Genomic DNA, 27,708 nt, shown 5'->3' with positions numbered 1-27,708 from the left:
TAACAAAAGGAAGGGGAGATGCAACCCAGGCACTCCAGTATTTGAAAGGGAAATATTTTCTTACTCAACTTCTGGACTAGGAAAAAACTCAGCATGTCCATTTTCTGTAAGTCTAAGAGATCTTTTTATAAGTTTTATATTGGCAGTCAGTCTGATATATTATGTATCTGTTTAGTGCTAAACATTTATTTCTGATTTTTTAATGTCCTTACTGATTTTATCATTGATTATACTATTTAGAGAAAAGTATGACTGAAAGTTCTACATTTAGCTGCTAAAACAGTACAGACTAAAGAGTTAAATCCCAAATTCGGTTTGGCGAATATTTCATTAATGCATGCATATTAATTGCAAAGAAGCAAAGAAATGCGTTCTGAAAATAATTTCATGATTTTAATAAATCTTTCTTACTTAAACATTTTAAAACAATCAAGAAGTTGCACAAGTATTTCCTATACTCTGTCTCTCAGCTAAAAAGGTGAGAGGAAGAAACAGACTGCACGTCATACATCTTATATTTTGAGTGATATGAAAACACTTGTTCCCTTCATGTCTGTTAGAAATAAACCCTAATCCTGTCTGACAAGACTGTGTTTATGGGTTATACACTTTTTCTCTTAGGTCTCTACAGTCAACTCAGACTATAAGTCAATCTTGTTTCTAAGGGAAATAAAAGGTGGTAAAGCATAGCTGGATGATGTAAGGCAGCAAGAAATGAGGGATTAAAGAGTAGTAAAGTGCTCAGTCTATGCAATTGGATTCTCTCTCTGAAGGAAAAGGTGAAACAGAGGAATGCCCTAGGTCACATTTGACTTTATTGTTCTCACAGTCACTTCCAGAAATGAAACAAGGATTCTTTCCTTTTGTTCTGTTTCCGCATTTTCTTTAGTCCTCTAAGAACTGGTTCTTCACTTAGTGGTGGTGTAGTTTGATTTCTCCAACACTAAATTTTCTTCTAGTGGTCATTCAGTTAATTTCTTTATTCTCTACTTCATACATTTCTCCTAAGTTAGTGAAAAAGAAAACACACACACAATTATTTAGGAACTGGGTTAGGTATAATAATGAGGCTAAACCTTCAACATTGTGAAATCAGGATATCAACCGCTCAAAACAGATTCTAAGCAAGGCAGGTGGAACAGGACCCAGCTCTAGCTGCGTCGCGTGTGTGTATGGGGTGTGGGGGGGGGGGCAGGGGGGTTTCACGTAATGGAATATTTCGTTCTAAAGTGGTTGGCTTTGGAGACACAGTCTAGTCCTACAGCTTTCAGACAGCAAGGCCATGGGCAAGGGCACCTCTGAGCCTCATTTCTTCATTTCCAATGTGAGTAAAATCTTAAGGAATAGTTCTGATCATAAGCACTTGGCACATACTGACTCTCAATTGGTGTTAGTTTCTCTCTTCCTGAAGGTCTAGGGAAGACTTAATGTAAAATGCAATAAATCAGTAAGTAATGATGAGTTAAGTGTGCCTCCAATTAAAGGTAAAAATAGTATATTCTATTTCTTTCATGTTCAGATAATCATGCTTCCTGACATTGAAAACAGTTCATCTGAAGGAGTCCTCAGTATCTTTATGAAATGAGTTAAATTCTTTCATGGGAAACAATGTGGTCTACTGTAAAACAAACAAAAACAAAAAAAGTAAAACACAGTGCTGCAAGCAAGCCAAGACGTTTCAATTTTTAACCCTTACTTTGCAGTGCATAGTTAGCAAGGCACTTGGAATCTTAATGCATCGGTTTGTTCATTTATAAAATAGGAGTAATGATATTACATATTTCACAGTGATCATGAGGATGAGTATATAATCAGCTCACAGTGCCTTGAATGTCTCTTAACCTTGCTTTATTTCAGGGGAAAAAAAATAACTGTGTGCACTTGATAAGGTTGATGTACAGATCATGTAAGATAAATGTGTGGAAATGTTCGGAAAAGTCTCCATGGATGGAAGAAGAACAGTGCTACAATGATCATGACCTGATCCTCTAACCATTTGTCCAAAGTCTTTCAAGGGCAACGGGGCTTTCATGCCTATGCTACTTGTCATTGTCCCTTATTGTTTTCTCTAGTCCTTGCTTTTCATGCTCTAGTATTTCCATTTGACCTCTTGATTCACAGAGTAAGGACAGCAGCAGCTTGAGAGAAAATAGCTTTTCCGTCTCCGTTTCTGTCAAGAAGCTGAAGAGCTTTACCAATCAACTAGCTCTAGCCAGAATTTGGAAAGGTAGTGACAGGAGGTTTTCTTCCATCCCTAGATTATTTAAGTCACTAAGTCTGTGGATTGAGCTTCTGTGGACACACAGTGAGATAAAGCTCATCATTAAAACTGGCTTTGGGGGCTTTCAGGTTTTGCTTCACACAAACATCCTGTCTAGACAGATTGATACTTAAATTTCTCCCCTGTAATCCTCATGAAGACAAATTTAGGCCTAAGTATTACTCTGTCAAATGGATATTTTATTTATAGTTTCTTTTTCTTTTATATAGTTACTTCTTATGCAGTCAGGAGAGGGAAAATCATTACTTCCATTTTGTATGGAAATTTCATAAAGGTTAAAGATATTTTAAGTCTTACAAATCCAAAAAGGGAACCGGGAGATTTAAATAAGGAGTATCTGAGTTTTTCTTTTAACTTGATTAACTGTAAGTTAAGCAGGTAGGAAAGTCATTTGGTCCCTTATTTGAGAATGCTTTTTAATGTACATTTAAAATTTTCCTTTTTTGTTTTACAAACCATAATGTTATAGTAATGATTAAATCATCTCATCACAAAACTTTCATTACCACAGAATCACGCTTCTATGCATTAATCCTCATTGTGCAGTTATTTAAATTAGTAGGAGGTTGGAATGAATGTTTTCTTATGCCTGAGTGTACTCTAGGCAATGCAATCCTGATATTGGTTTGCCTCCTTGAAAAGGAAAGAATCAAGAGAGATTAGTATTCTCATTAATTGATTTTAGCATTCTCATTGCATGGGTTTGAAAGAAAATATCTGTATCAGTTTTGGGTGGAAGTAATTTTAAGTTAACTGATGAATGTCTATCTTAAATATTGATATAATTAAATGAAATCTTGAAATCTTCTAACAAATTATTAGGTTGAATCACATTCCATTTCTACTCTACCTTTTTTGTTTACAAATTGGCAATTGGCTCAAATAAGAGATGACTTAGATATATTACCCTGTATTTTAAAAAAAATTATATTCTTTATCATAAACAGGTAGCCCAGTTATGATAAGCGTGTTGGTAAAAAGTAAAAGTCCTGCAACTCACCTGGAAATGCTTTTTATTTTCATTTGCTTCCTGTCCATCTTAGAGACCAGAGATGCATAGTTAATATGCATCTCTACTCAGTATTCCTCAAAGTAAAACTTCTTTTCTTCTTTAAACACTAAACTTTAGGATGACTCCAAAATGTAATCTCATCTGTCTTTAATTCTCATGTTTATTCCATTGCCATTATCTTAATTCAGGTCCCAGCATCTGTATCATGGTCTGTTGCAAAATCATCCTCACCAGCAATCCCATCTCTTTTATGATTCATTTAAAACTAGACTGGCTGAGTGCCTGGCACATGCCTGTGATCCCAGTGCTTCAGGAGGATGATGCAGGAGGATCACAAGTTCTAGACCAGCCTCAACAACTCAGCAAGGTCCTTTCTCAAAATAAAATATAAAAGGACTGTGGATGTAGTTCAGTGTAGAATATCTCTGAGTGCAAACAAACCAAACCAAGACAAAACAAGACAAAAAACAAACAACAAAAAAGGAAGAACAAAACAAAACTCAAAACACTAGACTCTCATTTCTTGCTTAAAACTCCTCAGTGACTTCTAATTCTTTTAAAAATAAGGATCTGAGTTGTTAACAGAGCATTGCAATTCTCACATCATCTTGTCTAAACTAGCTGAAAAAAAAAAATAGAACTTTTGGGGGCTTTCCATGTATGTCATGATGTTTCTCAGCTTTTTTGGTTTTGCCCAAATGCTTCCTCTCTGGAAGGATCTCCCTATATACCTTTTTTCCTGTGTCTGCTCCTAATTAGATTTTAAGGTTGGGCTCAGGAATATCTGTACTAAGCTCTCTCTGGTGTAGCTCCTTTGTCATGCACCAGTGCTGGAGGCTGGATTAAGTGCCCCTCTCTGTTCTCTAATATTGAGTCAGTGCTCTTCCATGCACTTTATGAATTGGATGTTATAGGTCACTAATTTTCTTTGTGTTGAATGTAAATTCTCTATAAAGTTTATGTCTTCAGAAACAATATCTAAAACAAAATAAATTTTTTGACTGAATATATGCATGTTCATAGGAAACCTTCAAATGTGGTTTCAATCACATTTAACCATTAGGTGTGCTCCAGAAAGTATTTCAGTGTGGATTAGAACATTGGATTAGTAATAACTGTTTTCATTTCCAATTTTGGATTCCTTGATAGTGTCACAACTATTCATGTAGATGTAGGTGAGGGGAGAATGCTGACCTTTGCCCACATAGGCTTAGGAATTTCAAGAATCTTACTTATTTGACACATTACTTAAGGATAGTATCATAAACATAATATTTTAAATTTATAATGAATAGTGTAATTAGAATTTATTAATACTAAGATACTATTTGGTGTAAGCCTGGCTTCTTATTAAAAATATATTAACTTTATTATAATAATAGCCCATTATAGTCTCTTTCTTTTCTTGTTGTCCAGTTTAATACCACTATCACTCTACAAGTATTTATAGAATACTTTAAAATTCCTAAAACAGTACCAGGAATTCAATACATTTTTGTTTTTTTGAGCACAGATAGAAGTATGCTGTCAATTACTATGAATAAAGAAAAAGTTTAAGATATATCATAATTACAAACTACTATGGGGTAGACACGAGTGTAGGAGATGAAACATTCTATTTCTCTAGGTTTAATTCAGATTGACTTTCAACTTTAAACAAGAGACATGCATCATTTGTCATTTATGTCCCATTATCTGAAGTTTTACATTGAGAAGATTCAAGACAACTTCAATTGTTTGTTTATTAAAAGAATACGGATTAATTAGATTTCATCTCACTCTAATCAGAATGGCAATTATGAAGAATACAAACAATAATAAGTGTTGGCAAGGATGTGGGGCCAAAGTATACTCATATATTGTTGCTGGGACTGCAAATTGGCACAACCACTATGGAAAGCAATATGAAGGATCCTCAGAAAACTTGGAATGGAACCACCATTTGACCCGGTTATCCCACTACTCAGCATATACCCAAAGGACTTAAAATCAGTATACTACAATGACACAGCTACATTGATGTTTATAGCAGCTCAATTCACAAAGCCAAGCTATGGATCCAGCCTAGGTACCCTTCAACAGATGAATGGATAAAGAAAATGTGTTATGTATACATGAAAGAATATTACTCAGCCATAAAGAAGAATGAAATTATGGCATTTGCTGGTTAATGGAAGGAACTGGAGAATATCATGCTAAATGAAATAAGCCAATCCCCAAAATCAAAAGTTGAATGCTTTCTCTGATATGCAGATGCTAACACACAATAGGGAGCATAGGGAAGAATAGAAGTTCATTGGATTAGACAAAAAGGAATGAAGGAAAGGGAGGGGGATCGGAGTAGGAATGACAGTAGAATGAATTGGACATAACTTTCCTATGTTCATCTACGAATATATGACCAGTATAACTCCATATCATGTACAAACACCAGAATAGGAAATTATATTCCATGTATGTGTAATATGCTAAAATACATTCTACTGTCATGTATAACTAAAAAGAACAAATACAAAATTTAAAAAAAGAACACAGAAATATGGCATAATGTTCCATGTGGACACATGACATGCTTGTGGACCCTGCAGCACAATGGACTTGGACAAACTGTGTTATCTTGGGTAAGTTATTTAATATCTCTGACCTTTAGTCATTTTACTCATAAGAAAGTAATCATCTCTCCTTAATAAGGTGTTGTGAATATTACAGATGTGGAGCATGTAATAGAGCTTCTGGCAATAGTGTCACATATATATAACCTGTTGTCATTAATAATGGGAAAGTCATTCTTTCCTACACTTAATGTACTAGTCTTGGGCTGTGCTGCATTAAGTGGCCATTAGCCATATATGGTTATCTAAATTAACTGAAACTAAATTAAAAATCCAGTATGTAATATCTACATGTTACATATAAAATATTTCTGAATCTTATTATACTATTATCATGGACTACTACAAAATGTTTTATGACAGGGAATATCCATGTAATGTATATGCTTCTTAAATATAATTAAAAGTAAAAGTTTGTTTCCCCTGTTTCTCATTTAATCACTTGTGGTAAACACTCTTAAACAAGTACAGAACTTTATATCTTATTGAGAAACATAATATAGACAAAAATTATTTAATGAAGCCATTGAGTTATGTAGAAGACATCAAAAGATAAACGAGATTGGGGGTCCTGAGAAGATCAAAGGAGAGAAGGAAACCTTCCAGGTGGATAAAGTTCCAGGATCAGGACTTAGCATGGCTCGATGAATAGACATGGTGAATTTCTTTATGGAAAGTAAAGTATATTTAGGATTAAAGCAAGATAAAGTAAGAAGGATACAAAATTGTATATAAGTGGATAGATATAGAATAAGCAAATTATACTGTAATATTAGTGACAAAATCTAGTTATTGACATGTGAGTATTTACTCTAAAATTCTTTAACTTTTCTCTGTACTCCCACCTTTTCATACATAAAATATTTGAAAATTTGTATGCATATAAGTTTGGATATGCACAAGTACATACAATTAAGAAGACAGAGGTAAATGGCCTGAGTGAGTATTTTTGCTGGATATTATTTATTTTGATTTTTACATATAAGAACATTTTAACAGTAAAGGCAAAAGATTTTAGCTAAGTTTGGTTCCAAAATAATGAACTCCTCACCTGAATATAGAAGAGGGAAGGCCTGAACCTTTATTTTCTCTATGGCTTTGGGTAAATTCCCTTCATCTAAAGTTCTCTAAAGCTCTGTTTCCCTCTTTATTAAATGGTGATTATTGGTGGTGCCAACTTCTTAGGGTTGTTGTAAGGACTAAATATTTTAATACAGGTAAAGTTTACAGGATAGGATCTAGCTCCTGATAGATATTGGCTAGTATTTTTAGGAAGCTGGCATTTTTGAAAACATTATTATATAAATAGCTCACTACATATCCTTAGTTCTGTGTTTGTTTAGTAGGTTTTGCACTCTTTAATCCCTGGACCCAAATGACCTTCTTCATTTTGAAATGAACTGTATTTTTTCCTTAAAACTTGTCAGCCTTGGAAAAGAGGCTCCACAGTAGCATCAAAAGTTTATGATAGAGGGATAGCAGCTCTCTTGGAGGAAGTCAGAAGTAGTATTAAGTTTTCCACAGAGCACTCTTTGATCCTGCTGGTTTATAGAACAAAACAGACTTCTGTAGCTGTTAGCCTATTAGTGCTCCCCGGGGAGAGAACTTGATCAGGAATAAGAACACTATACAGAGAAGCAAAGCACAGAGAACAAAGTATCTCTTGAGGTTCAGAGGGTGATTTTTGTGCTGCAATTGATTTCTTCACCTTGAAGGACTGGTAAGAGTCTGTATAAATTCAGCACAGAGCTCTGCATGCTGTTGTTTATAGTCCCAACTTTGAGACTTTTCATTACAGACGGCTCATTTTCTCTTTCTGGGCTGCATTTAGCACTGAGAAGATAAATAGCTCCTCTGGGGTTGGAGGAGTTTCTAACATTATAAATTGTGGTTTAAGTATGTATTCTATTTTTTTCCAGAGCCCAAAGGAAAGAATATGGATGATTTCTTTGATCCATTTACTTCTTTTTAATAAGCATGCAAAATACAATCATGCGCTATCTTTTATGGATTACTTTATAGATATTCTTTGGCTATGAAATTCTGATTCAGATATATCACAAATATACAATTGCTAAACTATGGTAGGGACAGGGATCTGACTCAGCGTCCTTATTTGACACTTTGGAGCTAAAAATCTAGAGATTGTCTGCCAGGAAGAGACAATGAGGAAGGGGCAGGCTAACCTGTGTGCAGTATGTTGCTTTGTTCCATTCTTACATAGATTGGAGTGCTGTTGGGAATACTATGGCTGTTACATTGTATTGCCATCTACAGAATTAAACCTACTCAAATTATTCCAGACTTGGCAGTATATAATTGGGTTTGTACTATTGGCAATATGAAAATGCTTCCTAGCCAAAAGATCTAAACAAACATAATCTTTCTCCATTATTTTCTGATTTGGTGGTGTTTGGTACTCCTTAAATATAGATATACTCCTTAAAAAAGAAATTATCCATTTTAACAAAAGATTAGTAGTGATTGACATGTAGTGAGTATTAAATAAAGGTATGTTGAATGGATGAATAAGTGAATGAATAAGTATATTAATTCATTTCAATTATAACTCCAACTTTTCTAAAAATAGATTCTGATAATTCCGCTACCATTATTTTACATAAAAATGCTTTTCAGGCTATTGAATGTAGTAGCAATTTTTTTGTAACCTACTTATAAGCTAGATCTGCCTTATGGTTTTGGAAATGATTTTTCCCATTTATAAATGTAATATATGCCCACAACAAAAAATAAAATGAAATAACATTAAAATATTTTAAATGATAATTGCACATTTCCCCTACTATTTAAAAATGAATACAGGTAACATTTAAGATACTTTCATACATTTTCTATATCTCTTTCTTTATTACTACCCCTTCCTACATAACCCATGAAGATACTCACACTTCAAATAATATAATTATCTCAGGAATCAATTTCCCAACATTCATTTTTAAGTCTCTCTTGATGGATACATAGGCTATTTCAATTTTTTACTGTCTTTTATAATAAAGTGTATATATGTTTTTAGTCAAATTCTGCACATACCAAGGCTAGATTCACTAAAGTAGATTCTCTGTGTACTTTTTGCTGTAAGAATATTTGTTTCTTTTGAGTATCAGTACTATAAAAAATCGAATTCACTTATGCTGAAGTCTTAATACAAACATTAAAGATTTAAAATGCAATGGTTGGAAACACAAAATTTAGCATTAAAACTATCCTAGAAGGAACATTTCTTTTATTATCTTTGTGATGTACACTCTGTTTACCCACATGGTTATTGCTATCACATAATTGCAGCTTTTAGAGTTGGATATATTAAAAGTCTGAACTCTAACATTCAGAATGTCTTTTATATTTTACTATGTCTAGATGACATTTATACTCTCTTTTAGGTCTCATAAATTGCTGTGATACCGCAACCATTTATAAATTGTTTGTCGTTATTCAAAATTAGAAGTGTATTAGTAAAGTAAGTATGAATTTTGGTATTCACTGTTCAAGATGTGTATGTATGAGAGAGAAACAGAGATAAAGAAAGGAAGAGACAAAACCAGAGAGACAGGAAAAGAGGGAGAAGGGGCAGGAGGGGAGAGGAGATAATATGAATATGAATGATGAGAGAATTTAATTCCTTCTCTTTGAGTTATTTTTGCTCTTTGGTTCTGTTGTCCAGATGACTATTTTTTAAAATTTATTTTGTCTGAATTTTCTACCTATGAATTATTCTTATATTTTTACCCCCAACTAACCATAGTGTTTGAGATACTCGTATATGTAGACCTCATATGTGACCTGCATTTTTTCCTCAGTTAATTTCATTGTCAGCTTTTCTGTCTGTCTTATTGTTCTCTAATGACAATAAAATATAATTTCTAAGTGGAGTTTTCTTCATTCTTCCTGTCTTATGATGTTGACACTGTCCTTTTGTTTTTCCCTTTCAGCACCATGGACTCTCCCAGTCTTGTGATCTTGTCTCTCATTCCGACTATTCACAAACCAACTCAGCAAATCTTTCGTTTTTAATTTTTTATTGTTCTTATTAGTTATACCTGATAATAGAATGTATTTTGACACATTATACTCATATGGAGCATTACTTCCCATTCTTCTTGGTGTACATGATGCAGAATTACATTGGCCATGTATTCAAATATTAACATAGGAAAGTTATGTCTGATTCATTCTACTGTCTTTCCTGTTCCAATTTTCCCTTCCTTCCCTTCATTCCCCTTTATCTAATCCAAAGTACTTTTATTCTTCCCTACCCTCCCTGCCTTATTGTGAATTAGCATCCACATATCAGTGAAAATATTCAGCTTTTGGTTTTGGGGACTGGCTTATTTTACTTATCATGATATTCTCCAGTTCCTTCCATTAGCCAGAAAATGCCATAATTTTATTCTTCTTTATGGCTGAGTAATATTCTCTTGTGTATATATAACACATTTTTGTTATCTATTCATTTGTTCAAGGAAACCTAGGTTGGATCCATAGCTGGGCTATTGTGAATTGAGCTTCTATAAACATTGAGATGGCTCTGTCAGTGTAGTATGCTGATTTTAAGTCCTTTGGGTATATGCTGAGTAATGGGATAACTGGGTCAAATGGTGTTTCCATCCCATGTTTTCTGAGGAATCTTCATATTGCTTTCCATAGTGGTTGCACCAATCTGCAGTCCCACCAACAATGTATGAGTGTACTTCTGCCCCACATTCTCAGTAACTTGTATTCTTATTTATTATTACTTGTATTCTTGATAATTACCCTTGAAATCTGATGAAATCTCAGTGTAGTTTTAATTTTCATTTCTTTAGTTGCTAGAGATGTTGAACTTTTTTAATGTGTATGTTGACCAATCATATTTCTTCTTCTGTGAAGTGTCTGTTCAGTTCCTTAGCCCATTTATTGATTGGAGCATTTGTATTTTTGGTGTCAAGTTTTTTGTTTATATATATATATATATATCTTGACAATTAATGCTCTATCTGAGATGCAGGTAGCAATGATTTTCTCCCATTCTGTAGGCTCTCTCTTCATGTTCTTGATTGTTTCCCTTGCTGTGAAGAAGCTTTTAGTTTGATTTCACCCCAATTCCAACTCAGCAAATCTTGATCACTTGTTGAGATTCCACAAAGGGCTGATGAACATGAGCAGGATAAGTAGGAGACTGAGTAGTTACAAAAGTAATAAAGGTTTGTGAAAAACCCCAGCCTCCACAAACTCCCCAAATGACTGTGTTCTATCAAGTTTTACCAAGGTTTCTGAATGATTGGGCTGAATGTTGTCCTGTGCACAAGTCTTTGCCCTTTCCCTTTGCTTGATTTTTTGTTCTGAAGTCATCCTCTCATTATTGGTTACTCGGAGCTAAGCTACTGGAGTCTTGGTATCCTCTGGGTTGGGTTTTCTTCCTTGGATATAGCCGTTGTGACTAACTGTTCTGTCAGTCTTTCAGAGTCTCTTTCTCTAATTCTCTTCTCTCTTACAACAATCCCCATAGCAGTTTAACCTGCCTGACCATCAGGGCATAGTTAGTATAATAAGGGATCTCAGTTTGTTATAAGGAGAGATCCAGCTCATGGAGGGTTGTGGATCCAATCAGATAAAACTGAGCATTCATGTTCTCTTCATAAAGAAGAGACTGTAGGCATTCCATAAAAATCCTATGAAAAGCATGTGTATCCCTCTCTTTTACATCCAGGGGACTCTTCTGGACTCCCTCTGCTGTCACTTCAAGCACACTTGCAGTGTTGTTATCTCCTCGTGCTCCCACTCTCTGAGCTCATCTGTTGTCTTCTTGCTGGGTCTTCTGGATAGATGCCTTGTTGTTAATTGTAATTCTGTTCTTTCTTGCAAGGTCACCATTAAACTTTGTCTATAGATTTTCCTGTGCTGCATGTTCTACACACTGAAGTCAATAGTATTGCAATGGTTAGACACAGCTTTAGTTCCCAGAACCAAACCCAAACTAGAGTCATCTAGATAATAATTCAAAGGTTTCTGATAGAGTCCATGACACAGGCCTTCATGCATAGTCACATTTTTCTACTCTTATTGTTTGAATGTGATTTGTCCCCCAATCAATAGTTTATATGTTGAAGACTTGATCCTCAGTGTGGTAGTGATGGGGTGATGGGACCTTTAAAAGGTGGGTCTTAAAGGAAAGTTTTTAGGTCATTGGAAGTGCTACACTTGGATGGGATTAATGTAGTTCTTGTGGGATTCCAGTGAGTTGCAGTTGCTCTTTGTCTTCCTGTCTTGAGATGTAATATCTCATTCCTGTATGTGCCCCCACCATTGTGATGTCCAACTTCATTTGATCCATATCACAGTCAAGCTGATACCAGGGCCATACTCTAGAACTTCATAGCTATGAGTTACATAAAACTACCTTTTTATTAAGTAACCCGGACTTGGGTATTTTGTTGTAGTAAAAGAAAATATACTAAGATAGCTACAATGATCACATTATCTGGAAACAATTAACAATGGAGCAGCATCACTAAGAACTTAGACTTTGGAATCAAACAAGCATAGATATGATTACCAGATTTGCCACTTAAAAGCAGACTGGCTTTGAGAAGGTTTATATAACTACTTTGAATTTTAATCTTTTCACTGTTAAAAGGGACATGATTTATTATACCAACCCTATAGGCTTATTATGGAAATTAAGGTGCTGCAAGTAAAGAACTTAGGACATTGCCAAGACATAAATAAGTGCTTAATATTATCATATTTATTCTAGTGGTAAGTAGAAATTCGGGATCAAAGTAATCTGTGAATTCATTTTGTACTGAACATTAAAAGATTTATACATTTTATTTTCTCTTTTGTGATGGCCTTTTGGATGTGTCACATACAATGACATACAGGGTCAAAACAGCAAAAACATGAAGAAATGCTTCACATCCTGAAAGTGGAAGCCACTGCACTAATATAAATCCAAGTTCTTATTCTATAGATTGGGAATTGGGAGATCCATAAGTATGGACTTTATTACTGCCACCTGGAATTTTGAAGCCTCACCTGTAAGAGACAGATGATAGTCAAATAAGAATCATAAAGTTTAGGAGAATCTAGGGAATACTGAGCTAAAAGGAGGACAATATCCATAAAATGAAGTGTTAATGTTTACTTCAGGCACAGCATTTTCATTCTGGTTCTCCTCCAAAATAAAGATTCCTAATTCTGCCAGTTTTTATGTGCATAAGTTTGTACTGTGAAAGTTGGCATTGTACTGCATGGGGAGTAGGTAGCAAATTCCTGTCATCCTCTATTTCTTTCCTGATCTTTCCAAGAGGAAATTTCCCCTTATGCTCATTGACTTAAAAAAATGAACTGGTAGTAAATAGTACCTCCAAAGGCATGCTTCATATGCACAGTCTTTTAACACAATGTCTACTGTATACACAGAGGCTAAGTCATAGGCCATTCTCCATGATACCTCAACCCCTTGGCTCCTGAATACACCTAGTCCAAACACCTGGATTAAATAGGCAGATGGAGCTATTTCAGGGGCCAATTTTCCATGTTGTCACTTGCCCTTACTATATTAAACTATATTAAACAACAGCTCTGCTTGAACATACAGAGGTCCCAAGTCACAAGGAATTTTAGAGAGCTTTCAGCTTTCCCCAAATTATGCCGCAGAATAATGTCATCATCTCAAGAGATGGTGATGTGAATAAAGGAGGGGATTCTGCAGTCAACAAGTTCACTAAGCAAACATTTTATTGTGGGATTCTCTTTACTATGTTTATGGAATGGTTTGGGAAATACTAGTATAGTTCTATCATTTTACTTTACAGATAAAGAAATGATGCCATTGTCAATACAAAAAAATCCATCACTTTAATGAAAAGCAGGGTTCAGTTTTAAATTATTAAAAAAAAACTCACCTGAATTGGCAAGAGCACACAAGCAGCTTATCTCCCATTGGCATTGGAACAGCTGGCACTAGTGGTCTTTCATTCTCCCAGCTTGTTTCTACCGTTCTACCCAGTGTTACATACAGCCTCATAGAGCTTGTACTGTTCCCAGAGGTACCTCTTGCCAAGTTGCCTTTTGTTCCCATAATGGTGAATAGCAGCTCAGAATTTCCATTTTCATGCCATGGACTGATTCAAAACCTAGTCATATTTATCACTCCACACATGTTCATCTCATTTGCTGTGAGCACTAATAGTGACATACTGAGAAGGACCTGGAGTCATTTCATTATTTTTATATGTTGTTTTATAACATATAAAAATTTGTTCACTCACAATGAGTGGAACAGTCTTTCATGGGAATTGTATGAAGATTTAGAGATTTGTTGTTTGAAAATTGTATTTAAAAGAAATCTTCAATGTTTCTCTGTTTAAGACTCTGGATGGACATACCTAATGTATGATAAAGAGGATGTGTTATAGGTTAGATTAGGAAGAGTTATTGCTTGATCCATCTCACTCACAGGAAGTTATGCATTTCGTGGTTTGAAGCAAAATTATATGTTGAGTACTGCAGGCCTTAGCAGCTCTAGTGCATAAGTAGCAAAACAGAAGCATTGATAATCCATCTCACATTCAGCTGGGCATGCATGAAGACCGGCAGATGCACAGTGCCAGATCCCACTCTCACAGACCCAGACCCATCCTTCTGCAAATGTCCATGCTGCCTTCTTCTTACACTGCACAGTGTTCCTTACTGCCCATCAGCAATCACAGTGGCTTTCAATCATGGCAGAAAGGAAGTTCAAAACTCTTCATACTATACACAGAACATGTGCATGTGCACAGACACACAGAGTAAACCAGCTCTCAGAACAGAGAAAAGGAATGGTCTAGGTAACTGTGATTATTTGAAAACCCAAGTAAAGATTTTTCCTTTTTTTTTCCTTTGAAAATATAATGGTATAATATACTCTATTTGTCTCCTCTGTGACTGTGTCTCTTTGCCTCTTTCTCTGTTGTCTTTGTTTCCCTTTCTGTGACTTTCTCATTGTCTCTTTCTCATTTTGCTTCTGTTTCTTTTATCTCCTCCTATTCTTTCCTCCTTCCCTCCAAGTTTTTGTGTCTCCTGATTCCTGTTTCTTTGGTTTGTCACTCCATGTGTTGTGTGTCTGTGCCTTGCTCAGCTTTTCTCTCTCCCCAACCCTTCCTCTCTCCTCTAACCTCTCAATTGGTTCACAGTTCCTGACATTAAGTTGGGCAAGAATCATAAGAGTCCCAGGAGAGGCATGGCATATGCAATGTTAACAACAGTGATCTTCCGGATAACAGATAAGCAAGCCTGTTACCCTTGTCTTAGCTGTAGTTATTTTAATGTTAGCCTAAACCACTGTAACTCACTATAGTTATGTCACTGAGGGTGGAAAGGGGTACCTGCACCCTGGTGTAAAAGAGAGCTCTCTATTCTCAAACTCCTAGAAGCACTCTAAACACTTCAGTTATCGTTAATTCACTATTTGAGAAGAGTTTTCAAAATTCTACCTCTTGAACTGTGGTGGTTCCTAAGGTCCATTTGCCTTTAAAGGGTGTGCCAGGCAAAACTATTTTTAAAGTAAAATCAAGATTTTATTTGCTTTTTGTCTATACTGACAATTACCCAGATGACCCAAAAGCAATGGTAGATAAAATTGTTGGATATTTAGCACAGTTCAAGTTGGTGATAACAAACTATTGGTAGCAATCATTATACTTTTCACCATTGTTTATTTGAAATAAATAGATAAAAATGTCAGTTTACTTAGCAGCCTTCTTGATGGAGTAATATGGACTATTTTTTATAATTTTCCTCTGAATAAGTCTTCTTAGTGTTATGTGTAATGAAATGTGCAGTCTGCATAGAGCACTTTCACTGCAAACTGAAGTAGGATGTTGTCTTGAGCAGAAGCACACGTGTGATTTTTTGTGTTAAAAACTGAACCAGCCACTTTCATTTGATGCCATGGTGACTTTAAAGTGTGGTGATATTCGAATAAAAGTTATGGAAACTTGGGCACTTGCAAATATCTGAAAGTTAGAGTGACTTTGTCATTTTTACCATGTAATATATGCTTTGGTTGCCATTGATCAAATGTGGACTTTCAAGTGCAAATTAAAATTTCAAAAATGCTTTATATGCCACTGTATCAACTTTCTAATACTTATAAATTTTTGGATGATATTAGTGATGTTCTTAACAAATGTAAATTATTTTGGTATTGTTAATCTGATAATTTTGAAGGTATGCATAATTTAATGGGCCAGTATTTGCCAGGTGACCCATGCATGATGACCAAGTTGGCATGTGTAAAAGATGTATTAACAAGGTCAGTAGGGTTTAATATAATATTAGGAAAAGTAATTGATTGTGGTTTCTGATTTTACATTGCAACTCACCTCTTAGAAATAACTGTTCAGAATGTTTCTATGCTATTGAAGAAAAATATCCCTTATATCTTAAAAGACTTTGGAAACTTCTCTCTCTTCTAAATACAAGTCTTCATCAGCATGGATTTTCTTCACATGTTTCCACCAAATATATCACATAAGTTTAATGTTCAGTAAATCTGGTTGCCTTCCACTAAGGTAGATTTTAGGGGAATTCACAGAAAAAATGTGGAACAGTCCCCTGTTCCTCACTAAATTTTTTGAATGGGAAAAAATATTTTATAAAAATATGCCATGGTATTTCATGCTATGAATTTATTGTTTAAATTAATTAAAGTTTAAGTAAATAATTGACAATGACAATATTTAAAAATTTTCTCAGCTTTCAGTCCTAAAATAATAAAAATAAATTGATACAGCCTACATAAATTAATAATCTTCAGGGTCCTCCATAATTATAAAAGTTCAATTGGTCACTGATTCAAAAATGTTTGAGAACTGACTTAACATAGTTTCCTATATCCTCATGCCTGTCTATCTTAGTTTAGGTTCCTAGAAGGAATTTGAGTATTAATGATGCATGTTCAATTACATCACAACTTTACTTTGCTTTGAATCAGTAATCTCATACCAAACTTAGGTAACCCAGTTCTGAACTCTTGTGGAGTGAGTAAACTTCTTCAACAGTATTCATCATACATTGTTGTCATTTATCCCGTGATGATCCTAGGAAAATCTTTCATACACTCAGTAAATATTTGGATTTATTTATTCTGAGGTTGCCCCCTGGCATGATACATACATTTTATCTACATCTTATACTTTAAAATAATACTCTGGAAGTAGTAATTTAAATCCGTTTTTAGTAACTTATTACTGCATGACAAACTACCCCAAATCTTAGGGAATTAAATATTTTATTTCCTTACAATTCTGTGGGTATGCTCTTTGGTCTGGGCTCAGGTTGCTGGAATTTGTGCTTATCTCTTCTGGGTCCTCATGCAGCAGAGTTGTATTGCAACCCAACTATGTCTGGATGGTGTGAGATGACCCTGTGTATGCCTGGCAGTAGGCACTACCTTCCAGATATGTCATACCTCTCTGACACTCGTGGGTGGTTTGTTGTTTTGGTGACACAAGAGATCCAAGAGACAGGAGAAGAAGAATGAAAGGCTTCTTAAATTCTAGGTTCAGAAGTCACACTATGTTATATTCCATTGGCTAAACAAGCCCTAAGACAAGACTATATTTAAGATATGAGGGAATCATCTCTTAAGCTGCTTTAGGGTTTAAATGAAATGAAGAACTGGGGTACTTGGAGCTTAGAGGAGGAATACTACTGATCCATATTTCTGGGAGGTGGTGTTATGCTGTCTGTGGTGGGGCCACGGAAGCTCAGAAGAGAGATCTGAGGAAGCTCAGAAATGGCAAAATGATTGACTGTAGAAGGACTCGAAAAATCTGTAGGCAGATTCCTGCTAACCGTGTGAAGGATGATTGCTAAGGCAGTGTGACATTTGCAAACATAAAGGACTAAGCTCCTTTTTCTCCTTTTCCTACTCCTTAGCCTCTCTCCAGTTCATCCTATTACAAAACCTAAGAGGAAGTCTGCTGGCAAAGGAGATCTGTGGTGTGTAGAGAGTTTCAGTACCAAAATCTCAAAGTAGGACGCAGAAGGATGAATTTGGAACTAAGAGATAATAATTTTCAAACATTTAAAAATTTTAAGAGATATTTGAAATTTCTACCTGGCCTGACCTTATTGAAAGAGAAATGACAGCAACCTTCTTTGTTCAAAAAGTTTGTACTGAAGTGAATCTATCAAAAAGACTTGAGATGTCAGTATTATGTGATGGATTCAGTGGCCTCTCTTTCATATCTAACTTTTGAAAGGAGACAACATGTGTGCCATCTAGTACACTTACAATTACTATTTTTGCAGAAAGAGAAATCCAGAAAACTACCAGGAGAGCCAAGCAACAGAATTTGTTCCGAAATGACTAATTTAAATTTGATCACTCTGACATACCTCCTTAAGCTTGAAATGTTTCACACAATCAGGTGTTCAGTGTTTCCATTACTGTGATTTGCATAATGGGATTTTATTTAATTATTTTATAGAAGATTCTATTGTAATGAAACTAAAATAGCTATTAAAGGGTATAGACCTAGGGTGATGAATAGTATGATTTCATTGCTTCTTTTGTGATTGCACTGTAATTTATTACAATAAATTTGACTTGAAAGCTGTGTGTATTAGTGTGCTTGTGTTTGTGAGGGAGAGGGAAAGACAGAGACAGAGAGGGAAAGAGAGAGATACCTAAGAATAACAGCCATTGAATTTGCTCAATTTTTGTAGCAGAGCTGAATTCTCAGCAAATTTATGAATGAAGTTTCAATTTGGAAAATTGACATAACTAGAATATATATATATATATATAAAATGTTTTTTCATAATTAAAATGACAATTGAAAATAAATGTGTCCTAAAGCCATATTTTATTCATTTATTTTATAAGATTATCCACTAGACTCTTAAAGTGAAAAAAGATATATTCAAATTATATTTTTCTTTCTCTAACCTTCAACTATAACTTGATAGTTCTCATATTTTCTCTCATCATCTGTATGCTATTACTGAGATTTAATTCATTAATTTTGAACCAAATTTACTGAGAATACTCAATTTGATGTGACAGTTTTCTCATACTTTATTATTTTCTAATGTTTATTTAAGAATACATATTGATTCACAAAACACATGATACAATTTATTATCTGAATATCATGCAGTAGTATTATCAGTGATGGGACATCAGACTGGATTGTATAATATTTGCAGCCTGGAAATACCTATGTAATTTTTTTTTTTTTTTTAACAATCAGAGCCAAAAGAGCCAGGTGGAAAATTACATGAAGAATTTGATATAAAGAACTGTTAGATAAATTAAGTTTTTTCCCCCATATTTCCAAGAGTTTTTGTTTCATTTCATTTAGGAAATTCGGTGAAGATGGTTCAAGATGTAGAATCTTTATAATATGAAGTGTCTCAAATGAAGGTGGAGAATTCATGTTGAAATTGCTTCATGTTGTGGTAAGAGCCGTGCTTTTTAATATGTTGAACCTTGGAGAGAGTGACAAGAAATACGGTTTTGTGTGTGTGTGTGTGTGTGTGTGTGTGTGTGTGTGTGTGTGTGTGTGCACGCGCATATATGCATATGTGCATGCATGCAAATGTCTCTGTGGGGGCATTGAAAGAAAGAAGAACAAAATATGGAAAGATACAGTGTACAAACATGTGATGACTTTTTTTTATGGACAGATAATGAAAAAAATAATAAAGATTTGTAACATAGCCTATAAGCCTACTATTTAAAAATATACCTCTTTTTCTTTTTTTTGGCAATGAATATTTTCTTGCTCCAAAAGTGGCATAGGGCACAATAGGTAACTCAGATTTGTGATTAATTTCATACTATGTGTATGTACATTATTTGTGTTATTCCTTGTTATCACAGTAAACCTAAGAGGTGTGTATTATTATCTACATGGTACAGAAATTAAACCAAAAAAATTAGGAAAACTAAAACCTCGTCCAAGATCCTCTAGCTAGTTAGTGGTGCAGGAGTGACTTGTCTGCAAACTCTCCCTTCTCTGCTAACATGTAGCCTCTAGCATTTGTGATAGGTGAGAAGCCAAAAATTTAACTTAGGTGGAGAAGACTCTCAAGTTTTGAACTGTCATTTTGAAAAGAGCCACAATTGCCTTCTCTCATATAGAAAATATTGTGAAAGGATTTTCTTTGTATTTCACTACTCTTAAAGAGAAAAAAGATTTCTATAAGTCATCGAGTAGTTATACAGATGATGGTATTTCAGAGAAATTGAACGTTGTAGAAAAACTGACACAGAAGAATGTATGGTATAATTTTCTTGCTCATCTTTGCTATAAAGTAAATATCTATAGGCTTCCTCTATACAAATAACTTACCATGGCTGATGATAAGGTTTAATGCAGTAAGTACTAATCCCTACTTTATGGTTATCAGGTATACAACCTTGAGTAATTAACTAAAAAAGTCTCATTTCCCTTTCCTATGGTCTGTGCCATGAGGTTGTTTCAAGACTCCATTGATATAAGAGACAATACATGCAAAGCATCTGCCATGCTGCCTGGCACACGGTAAATGTTTAATGAAGAGAAGCCATGATAATGATATTATGATATAAAAGTGATTAAAATAACATACATTGTTTTGTTGTTGCCATGTCCATGAAGATTTATGATTAAAGAAATGTATATCCAGGTGTGATGGTGCATGCCTGTAATCCCAGCAACTTGGGAGTTTGAGGCAGGAGGATCACAAGTTCAAAGCCAACCTCAGCAATTCAGCAAAGCCCTAAGCAACTTATTGAGATCCTGTCTCCAAATTAAAAAATTAAATGGGCTGAGGATGTGGTTCAGTGATTATATGCCCCTGGGTTTTATTCCTAGTAACCCCCGAAAATAAGGTATATCTGAAAGTTACTTTATATTCAATATTATATAATATCATGATCAAATACATTTTGTTTATGCAAACAGCATTTGTTTGGGGGCAATTATACCTTGGTGATTGAAACTTTCAGAAATCTGGTACACGTTATGGACATTAGTTGGTAAATTGAACATAGACTCTTTTTTTAATTTATTTTTATTATAAACAAATGGAATACATGTTGTTTCTGTTTGTACATTGAGTAACAACATACCATTTGCATAATCATACATTTACATAGGGTAATGATGGTTGATTCATTCTGTTATTTTTTCCTTCCCCCACACCCTTCCCACCCCTCTTTTCCCTCTATACAGTCCCTCCTTCCTCCATTCTTGCCCCTTTCCCACCCCCAATTATGTGTCATCATCCGCTTATCAGTGAGATCATTCATCTTTTGGATTTTTGAGATTGGCTTATCTCACTTAGCATGATATTCTCCAGTTTCATCCATTTGCCTGCAAATGCCATAATTTTATTATTCTTTATGGCTGAGTAATATTCCATTGTATATATATATATACCACAGTTTCTTTATACATTCATCAATTGAAGAACATCTAGGTTGTTCCACAGTTTGGCTATTGTGAATTGAGCAGCTATGAACATTGATGTGGCTGTATCTCTGTAGTATGCTGATTTTAAGTCCTTTGGGTATAGGCCAAGGAGTGGGATAGCTGGGTCAAATGGAGGGTCCATTCCAAGCTTTCTGAGGAATCTCCATACTGCTTTCCAGAGTGGCTGCACTAATTTGCAACCCCACCAGCAATGTATGAGCGTACCTTTATCCCCACATCCTCGCCAACACCTATTGTTGCTTGTATTCTTGATAATCGCCATTCTAATTGGGGTGAGATGGAATCTTAAGGTGGTTTTGATTTGCATTTCTCTTATTACTAAAGATGTTGAACATTTTTTCATATGTTTGTTGATTGCTTGTAGATCTTCTGTGAAGCATCTGTTCATATCCTTAACCCATTTGTTGATTGGATTATTTGTATTCTTCATGTAGAGTTTTTTGAGTTCTTTATATATTGTGGAAATTAGTGCTCTATGTGAAGTATGAGTGGCAAAGATATTCTCCCACTATGTAGGCTCTCTCTTCACATTGCTGATAGTTTCCTTTGCTGAGAGAAAGCTATTTAGTTTGAATCTATCCCATTTATTGATTCTTGCTTTTATTTCTTGGGCTATGGGAGTCTTGTTAAGGAAGTTTGATCCTAAGCCAACAAGGTGAAGATTTGACCTACTTTTTCTTCTGAAAGATGCGGGTCTCCGGTCTGATTTCAAGGTCCTTGTCCATTTTGAGTTGATTTTTTGTGCAGGGCGAGAGATAGGGGTTTAGTTTCATTCTGCTGCATATGGATTTCCAGTTTTCCTAGCACCATTTGTTTGAGAGGCTATTTTTTCTCCATTGCATATTTTGGCCCCTTTGTCTAGTATGAGAAAGTTGTATTTATTTGGGTTTGTGTCCATGTCCTCTATTCTGTACCATTGATCTACCTGTCTAGTTTGGTGCCAATACTATGCCATTTTTGTGACTATTGCTTTGTAGTATAGTTGAAGTTCTGGTATTGCGATACTCCATGTTTCATTCTTCCTGCTATGGATTGCTTTAGCTATTCTGGTTTTCTTATTCTTCCAGATGAATTTCATGATTGCTTGCTTTATTTCTGTAAGGTACATCATTGGGATTTTAATTTGAATTGCATTGAATCTGTATAGCACTTTTGGTAGTATGACCATTTTGACAATTAATTCTGCCTATCCAAGAACATGGGAGATCTTTCCATCTTCTAAGGTCTTCCTCAATTTCTTTCTTCAATTCTTTGTAGTTTTCATTGTAGAGATCTTTTATCTCTTTGGTTAGATTGATTCCCAAGTATTTTATTTTATTTGAGGCTATTGCAAATGGAGTTATTTTCCTCATTTCCCTTTCAGATGTTTCGTAGCTTGCATATAAAAATGCTTTAGATTTATGTGTGTTGATTTTACAGCTTGCTGTTTTGCTGAATTCATTGATGAGGTCTAGAAGTTTTGTGGAGGAGTTTTTAGGATCCTTTAAATAAAGAATCATGTAATCAGCAAATAGTGACTGCTTAAGTTCTTCTTTTCCTATTCGTATCCATTTAATTTCTTTAGTCTGTCTAATTGCTCTGGCTAGAGTTTTGAGGACAATGTTGAATAGAAGTGGTGAAAGAGGACATCCCTGTCTTGTTCCAATTTTTAAAGGGGATGGTTTCAGTTTTTCTCCATTTAAAATGATGTTGGCGATGGGCTTAGCATAAATAGCCTTTACAAGGTTCAGGTATGTTCCTACTACCCCTATTTTTTCTAGTATTTTGAGCATGAAGGGGTGTTGTATTTTGTCGAACACTTTTTCTGCATCAATTCATATAACCATATGATTCTTATCCTTAAGTCTATTGACATGATGGATTATGTTTGTTGATTTACAGATGTTAAACCATCCTTGCATTCCAGGGGTGAACCCCATTTGATCATGGTGCACGATTTTCTTAATATGTTTTTGGATACAGTTTGCCAAAATTTTGTTAAGGATCTTTGCATCTATATTCATCAAGGATATTGGTCTAAAATTTTCTTTCCTTGATATGTCTTTGCCTGGTTTGGGTATGATGGTGATATTAGCTTCATAGAATGAGTTCGGTAGGGTACCCTCCTTTTCTATTTCCTGGAATACTTTGAGAAGTATTGGAATGAGTTCTTCTTTGAAGGTCTTGTAGAACTCGGCTGCAAATCTGTCTGGTCCTGGGCTTTTCTTGGTTGGTAGGTTTTTAATGGCTTCTTCTATTTCATTGCTTGATATTGATCTGTTTAAATTGTGTATGTCCTCCTGGCTCATTTTGGGAGGAGCATATGTCTCTAGAAATTTGTCAATATCTTCAGTAGTTTCTATTTTGTTGGAATACAGGTTTTCAAAGTAGCTTCTCATTATCTTATGTATCTCAGTGGTGTCTGTCGTGATATTTCCTTTTTCATCACGAACTTTAGTACTTTGAGGTTTCTCTCTCCTTCTCTTTGTTAGTGTGGCTAAGGGTTTGTCTATTTTGTTTACTTTTTCAAAGAACCAACTTTTTGTTTTGTCAATTTTTTGAATTGTTTCTTTTGTTTCAATTTCATTGATTTCAGCTCTGATGTTAATTATTTCCTGTCTTCTACTACTTTTGGTGTTGGTCTGCTCTTCTTTTTCTAGGGCTTTGAGCTGTAATGTTAGGTCATGTAGTTGTTGACTTTTCATTCTTTTCTGGAATGCACTCCACGCAATGAATTTTCCTCTTAATACCACTTTCATAGTGTCCCAGATATTTTGATATGTTGCAGCATTGTTCTCATTGACTCTTAAGAATTTTTTTATCTCTTCCCTGATGTTTTCTGTTATCCATGTTTCATTCAATAGCATATTATTTAGTCTCCAGGTGTTGGAGTAATTTCTTTTCTTTATTTTGTCATTGATTTCTACTCTCAGTCCATTATGATCTGATAGAACACAAGGCAGTATCTCTATTTTTTTGCATTTCCTAAGGGCTACTTTGTGGCATAACATATGGTCTATTTTCCAGAAGGTTTCATGTGCTGCTGAGAAGAAAGTGAATCTGCTCATTGATTGATGGAATATCCTATATATGTCTATTAAGTCTAGGTTATTGATTGTGTTATTGAGTTCTATGGTTTTTTTGGTTGGTTTTTGTTTGAAAGATCTGTCTAGTGGTGACAGTGGTGTGTTGAAATCACCCAGAAGTATTGTGTTGTAGTCTATGTGATTCCTGAAATTGAGAAGAATTTGTTTGATATATAGGGATGCACCATTGTTGGGGCATAAATATTTACTATCATTATGTCTTCCTGATTTATGGTTCCCTTAAGCAGTATGAAATGTCCTTCTTTACCCTTCTATCTAACTTTGGCTTGAAGTCTACTTTATCTGATATAAGGATGGAAACCCCCACTTTTTTACTGGGTCCATGTGCGTGGTAGGTTTCTTCCCATCCTTTCACCTTTAGTCTGTGGTTGTCTTTTTCTATGAGATGAGTCTCTTGAAGGCAGCATATTGTTGGGTCTTTCTTTTTAATCCATTCTGCCAGTCTATGTCTTTTGATTGATGAGTTAATGCCATTAACGCTCAGGGTTATTATTGAGATATGATTTGTATTCCCAGTCATTTGGGCTTATTTTTGGTTTTTAAGTTGGCTTGGTTTCTCCTTTGAGTGTTTTTTCTCTAAGGTAGTTCCTCCCTTCGCTGACCTACATTGTTGTTTTTCATTTCCTCCTCATAGAATATTTTGTTGAGAACATTCTGTAGTGCAGGCTTTCTATTTGTAAATTCTTTTAACTTTTGTTTATCATGGAAGGATTTTATTTCATCTTCAAATCTGAAGGTTAGTTTTGCTGGATATAGGATTCTTGGTTGGCAACCATGTTCTGTCAGAGCTTGAAATATGTTGGTCCAGGCCCCTCTAGCTTTTAGAGTCTGGGTTGGGAAGTCGGCAGCTATCCGCGTTGGTCTCCCCCTATATGTAATCTGATGCTTTTCTCTTGCAGTCTTCAAAATCCTATCTTTATTTTCAATGTTTGGCATTTTAATTATAATGTGCCTTGGTGTGGATCTGTTGTGATTTTGTGCATTTGGTGTTCTGTAAGCCTCTTGTATTTGATTTTCCATTTTATTCTTCAGGTTTGGGAAATTTTCTGATATTATTTCATTGAATAGGTTGTTCATTTCTTTGGTTTGTATCTCTGTGCCTTCCTCAATCCCAATAATTCTTAAATTTGGTCTTTTCATGATGTCCCATAGTTCTTGGAGATTATGTTCATGATTTCTTACCATCTTCTCTGTTTAGGCAACTTTATTTTCATGATTAAATATTTTGTCTTCATGTCTGAGGTTCTGTCTTCCAAGTGTTCCAGTCTGTTGGTGATGCTTTCCATTGAGTTTTTTATTTGGTTTATTGTTTCCTTCATTTCAAGAATTTCTGTTTTTTTGTTTTTTGTTTTTTTGAGAATCTCTATCTCTTAGTCAAAATGATCTTTTGCTTCCTGCAGTTGCTCTGTCAGCTTATTGGTATTATCATTCATTGCCTGCATTTGCTCTCTTATCTCATGCTTTGCTTCACGAATCATCTTAATCATGTATAATCTGAAGTCCTTTTCTGACATTTCTTATACCATGCTGTCATTGGATTCTATTAATATAGAATCTAGATTTGTTTGGATCATTTTCTTCCCTTGGTTTTTCATGTTGTTCATGTATCTTCCCCTCTAGCAGTGCAGATCTGGGGTATTGCAGATTTCCCCCTATAGGCTTATAGTGGCCCTATAGGTTTCCAAAACCTATAGAGGAGATCAATATTAGCAGTGCCCAAATCAGACACTATGCAATCCTAGACCAAATAGCCACTATGGGGACAATAACAAAATTGTCATAGTAAACAGAATGAGTTCAAATATTATCTTCAGTAAAACAAACAGGTTTGCAATAAGGTCTGCAGTTTCTAATGGAGGACAAAGAGGATGCAGAGGGATGTAGAATGTGGCTATTAATGGGATAAGAAAAGTTCATACATAAGTTCTAGATAATAGAAAGTGTGAGAGTGTAATCAAAAGAAATTGGATATTAGCATGCAAAAAAGGGAGGAAGAAACTCTGAGGGAACAGGTAAACAAAAGGAAAAGAGAACAAGAAAAGTAAAAAAATAAAAACTTAATTTTTTTCTATAAGGAGAAAAAAGAAAATCTACAGTATAACAGTCATATACTAATGAAACCTCCCAGTGTTCAGTAGCCTGATGCATGAGAGGTACCTGACAATGAGCTTTAAGCCTCTAGCAGGCATCTCAGGATGGGATTTGCCCCACCTAAAGATCAGAGCTAAGGCTTCTAGGATTATCCAAGATGGCCGCTCTGACTTCGAAATGTGTTGGCAACTGGGGAGCTGCAGCTCAGGGTGTGGCCGTGGTCAGCTGGAGGTCCTGGAGGCGGGTGCAATTGGTCAGGCAGGGGTCCTGGAGGTCGGGTGTGTTTTTTGTGGTTGGGGGATCCATGGAGGCCGGGTGCAATCAGTCAGTCTGGGGTCCCAGTGATAGGGCGCAGTCATTTGGTCTGGGGTTCCTGGCGGCACGGAGCAGTCAGTCGATGTGAGGGCCTCAGAGGCAGGGAGTGATCGGTTGGCTGAGGGATCCTGGAGACGGGGCTCAGTCAGTCCTGCCAGGGGTCCTATGGGGCCTGGCTTTTGTCTCAAAATGGCGGCAGCCAAGTGTAATCAAACCTGCAGGTACTGTGACAGAGAACTTCCAGGCAACAGCAGGCAGCTGGTGCTCCACTGGAGGTTGGTGATCAGTTTGCTGACTGTTGTCGAATAATCGGGAGGTGAACCTCCTGCGGTGGGTGATGGATAGGTGTAAGGCAGGTAATGGACAGGAGAGAGGCAGGCGAAAATCGAACATAGACTCTTGTTCTTGGGATTCAGCAGTACCAAGGGATTTAGTTGATCTAAATATCCTACCTGAACTCAAATTACAAATTTGCCCTAGTGATTGCAAATGCCACACTGTCCCTGTGAGTCACATTTGCTTCAGTTACTCAATAGGGAGCCCTTGGAAGTCTGTGAAGCATACTCTTGGGGGCAGTAGTGCTTGCAGAGTCTTGCTTCTGTGTTAGTAACAATCATCATCATTTCTGTGGGAGGAGATACATTTTTACTTTATATATTCTGAGTTAAAAAAAAAAAAGTCAATGTTCAATGTGAATGTCAGAGGAGAATCCTTTAATTATCCCTAGGTTCCAATGTTTTTTCACTTTTTAATAAAAGAGTAGAAACCTATAGAATTATGGAATATCATAAAAATATTAGGCTAGAATCTACAACATCAATAGAGAACTGCTTCC

At 35.4% G+C, this 27,708-nt stretch overlaps 1 protein-coding gene across 7 annotated transcripts in view; it reads left to right on the top strand.

Moving 5' to 3' along the window:
• Positions 1 to 27,708, top strand: part of LINGO2 (leucine rich repeat and Ig domain containing 2) — a 1,166,767-nt gene that overhangs the window by 202,335 nt on the left and 936,724 nt on the right. For 4 of the 7 annotated variants that reach the window (XM_079112354.1, XM_079112356.1, XM_079112351.1 and 1 more), the window contains exon 1: positions 19,190 to 19,360. The exons of 2 other annotated variants lie outside the window; for them this stretch is intronic. The gene's annotated coding sequence lies outside the window, so the exon portion shown is untranslated. Of the gene's footprint in view, positions 1 to 19,180; positions 19,361 to 27,708 lie in introns of those variants that run through there. One more of the 7 variants, XR_013759532.1, reaches the window with a different exon arrangement.

This window comes from Sciurus vulgaris (genome assembly GCF_902686455.1).
Source record: "Sciurus vulgaris genome assembly, chromosome: 15".
Lineage (NCBI taxonomy): Eukaryota > Metazoa > Chordata > Mammalia > Rodentia > Sciuridae > Sciurus > Sciurus vulgaris.
Note: the sequence above shows the minus strand (reverse complement) of the source record. Positions and strands in the feature narration are given on the sequence as shown.